At 54.3% G+C, this 3,816-nt stretch overlaps 1 pseudogene; it reads left to right on the forward strand.

The window, feature by feature from the left end:
- The first annotated feature begins 1,856 nt into the window (after positions 1-1,856).
- On the forward strand, positions 1,857-2,617 carry LOC103283489 (lysosomal-associated transmembrane protein 4B-like; annotated as a pseudogene).
- The last annotated feature ends 1,199 nt before the right edge of the window (positions 2,618-3,816 follow it).

Genomic DNA, 3,816 nt, shown 5'->3' on the forward strand with positions numbered 1-3,816 from the left:
GCAGTTCAGTGGCGCAGGCAACAGTCCGTCCTTTGCGCCCCTTCCCGTGCGCACCTCTGGAGCTCTGCCTTCCGCCGCTCCTCTGTGCCTGCGCCCCACAGCCCAGATTCATTCCCCCAGCCTGCGCCTGGCTTCCCAGGGTTTCGCCCGGAACTGGCGCTCAGTGCAGTCGGAGCCGGCGCTCAGCGCAATCCGGAGCCTTTATCTCCTTCCTGCCAGTGAACGCCGGCCAGGCCGTCAGCCGCCCCTTCCTCTCCGGCTCCATCCTCCCCGCAGGCGCGCGTGCTCGTGTCTCCGCCAGTTTCTCCATACCTCAGGCTTTTACGGCTCCCCCGATTGTCCCCGTGGCCTTCTCCTTACCCCCAGCTGTGGGCATTTCAGTCCGCCAGCTCTCCTGTGGTTCTGGACGATGTCCGTTCTGACCTCTAGTTGTGCCTTTGAAATTGTTGTGCCCGGCTGCAGGTTAGGTGTTTCACCTATGCCGCCATCTTGGTTTCTCCTCCGGGCTTTTCTTCTTTATATACGCCTTGTGTGTGGGGTGGGGAGAGTGAGGTGGATACACACACACACACACACACACACACACACACACACGCACACACACACGCACACGTTCCTGGATGGAGGGGGTGGAGCTCTAAGTGTGGTCCTGAAGAGAAGAAGCCAAATCATCTGGGAACTTGTTAGGAATGCAAATCCTTGGCCCAGCAATGAGTTGTGTTTTTTTTTTGTAGTTTTTTTTAAAAAAGAATTTAGTATTGCTTTTTTTGTTTTTTGGTATTTGATTAATTTATTTTTAATCCTCATCGGAGGACATTTTCCCATTGATTTTTAGAGAGAGTGGGAGAGGGAAAGACGGAGAGAAATATCAATGTGAGAGGAACACATCGATTGGTTGCCTCCTGCAGGAGCCCTTAACAGGACCCAGGGAGGAGTCTGCAACCGAGGCATGTGCCTTTGACTGGAATTGAACCTGGGACCCTTTGTTCCACAGGCTGACGCTCTATCCACTGAGCCAAACCAGCTAGGGCAGCAATGTGTTTTGACAAGACCTCCAGATGATTGTGATGATTCAAAAGTTTGAGAACCACTGTCTTAGATGACCCCCACCTGCATCGTGGGGAATTGACTCTCACCTCTAATCACATGTATATCTGGATCCACGGGTGCATAAACCAATAAAAAGTCTTCAAGTTCTGCACTTGACTTGTGCATTCTACTGAATTTAATTAAACCTAGATTATTTTATATTTTTTTAATCACAGCCAAATTGTATTTCTAAGAAAGCTGGTTGGGGCGGGGCTTGCTTGCCCCTGGGAATGAGGGTGGTGAGACCAGGGAGCTTGGCCACAGTAGCATCGCTCTCTAACCAGTGAGCTCCAACCTGCCCTGATGGGCCGTCCCACAGTCCGACAGACAGGAGGCCCGTCTGCAGCAACTGCCAAGGGATTTATGGACCTCGTCTAGCAGTGACTTTGTCCCCAAGCAACAACCTCAACCTGTTCTACACCCTCCTGGGTATGTCTCCGAGACACGAAGGCACAGGGAGCCCTAAGGTGACCCGTGGCAGCAGGTGGGGGGCAGTACTTGTCCCTCAAGCTGGAGCAGGGATAACACTCAGCTGATCTGGGCTGTACTTACAAGCCTTGGGCAAGACAGAAAGCAGGCAGCAAGACAGACCTGCTGGGCCTGGGCCGGAGCCGGAGCGGAGAGGCTGAGGAGCAGCAGCCCGCGCCCCGCCCCCCCCGTCCCCTCCCCCCACACACACACACCCCGCCCCCCGCGGCGGCCGGAGCAGCGCGCTGAGGGTCCTGCAAACTTGAGCGGCGCTCGCGCCTCTGCCCACGGTGGGAGCGATGAAGATGGTCGCACCCTGGACGCGGTTCTCCTCCAACAGCTGCTGCCTGTGCTGCCAAGTGCGCACGGGCACCATCCTGCTCGGAGTCTCGTTCCTTATGGAGTCTCGTTCCTGACCGTCAATGTCAATGCCGTGGTGCTGTTGATTCTGTTGAGCGCCCTGGCGGACCCCGATCAGCATCCCTTTTCACGTTCGGACCTGGGAGGTGACTTTGCCAACATGTGCATTGCCATCGCAGTTCCTCTTCTCATGATCCTGACATGTGCAATGGCTACGGACGGAGCATCCAAGCCACGTGCTGCCTGGAGGGTCCCACTCTTCTGTTACCCGATCTTTGACTTTGCTCTGAGCGCCTTGGTGGCCATCACTGTGCTTGTTTATCCAAACTCCATTCGGGGAGTATATAGCACAGCTGCCTCCTGTTTTCCCTACAAAGAGGATGTCCTGTCAGTGGATTCTACCTGTTTGGTCCTTATTGTTCTTCTGCTGATCAGCATTGTCTTGGCTTTCAAGGGTTATTGATTAGCTGCGTTTGGAAGTGCTACCGATACATCGACGGCAGGAACAACTCCAAAGTCCAGCAATGACAGTACGGTGCTGCTACCCCGCTAGGATGATGCCACTGCGACCAGCGCCCCCTTATGTATCTGCCTGAGCCTCACGGTGGGCAGAGCTGAGCAGAGCTTGGCTTTGCAGACATCACGGCATTCGTTCTTTCATTTCTCTTCTGAGATGCCTCTCCGAGTGATTTGTTACTGAAAAGCTGCAGCCCTCTGTAGTTTTAAACGTATGCTTTAGCTAGAGCACGGTGATAGGTTAGCTTCCCCGGACTCCCTGGGCGCCGAAACTCCCGGCAGTCTGGATGGACCTTGAGGCAGAGAAGTCTGGTTTTGTACCCCTAGGCCCCCAAGTTGGGGGATTAGTCACATTTTCCCCTCTCTGTTCCCTCTGTCTCTTTCAAAAGTATCAAATAAAATAAAAATGAAACAAACAAAAAAGAACAGACCTGCTGAGGAAACCTCTCCCAGGACCAAGAAGGGCCCTGCAGGGCCACCCCTCTAGCAGGCGTCCGCCTCTGGCCTGGCCACAAGGGTGAAGTGCCTCAGAACCACAGAAATTCTCTGCCTCAGCCCTGAGGTACCTCATATGTCTTTTTTTTTTTTTTTAATTTTTTTTCCTTATAGATTTCAGAGAGGAAGGGAGCGATAGAAATATCACTGAGAATCATTGATCGGCTGCCTCCTGCACGCCCCCCACTGGGAATGGAACCCACAACCGGGGCATGTGCCCTTGACAGGAATGGAACCCAGGACCCTTCCGTCCACAGGCCAACACTCTGTCCACTGAGCCCAGCTGGCCAGGGCTCACATGTCTAGAAATGAAAAAGCAGTCACCCTGTTTCCAGTTTCCCATCGCGAAGCACCAAGGACGGCCTCCCTCATGGACCACCCCTGCCCACTCCTACTGGAGAATCCACTCTAGACTTTGCACCTGCGCCCACTCTCGCTGTTCCCCGCTCAGCGGGGAATCCGAGCCTTGCCCAGGGAAGGCTCAGGGAGAGAGAGGTGGGAGGGAAACTGCACCGGCATGTGGACCCCGCGTCCACACTCCGCCTGCGCAGGCACTCAGCTCCCCGAGCCGCCCCCGCCCCCCGTTCTCAGAGTTCAGAGCTGCCTCAGCGTCGTGGGCCTCTTATGTCAACCGTGACTTTCATTCAAGTACAGCTCCCCCCGCCCCCTCCCCCCATCCAAAGCAGAGCGGTTCCTATGAAACCTTTTGAATTAGGTGTAAAGCGAAGAAGCAATTACCATTAATTTATATGAAAAAAAAAATGTGGAGTCTTCCCAGCCCCCCTACATAACCTACCGACTCATATCCAATAACACTAACATACGGTAAAAGCAGTGCCGCTCTCGCTGCTCCGGGCGCTGCTGCCTCTATAAGGACATGGTGCGAAC

Source organism: Eptesicus fuscus, chromosome 11 (genome assembly GCF_027574615.1).
Source record: "Eptesicus fuscus isolate TK198812 chromosome 11, DD_ASM_mEF_20220401, whole genome shotgun sequence".
In the NCBI taxonomy this organism is placed as follows: domain Eukaryota; kingdom Metazoa; phylum Chordata; class Mammalia; order Chiroptera; family Vespertilionidae; genus Eptesicus; species Eptesicus fuscus.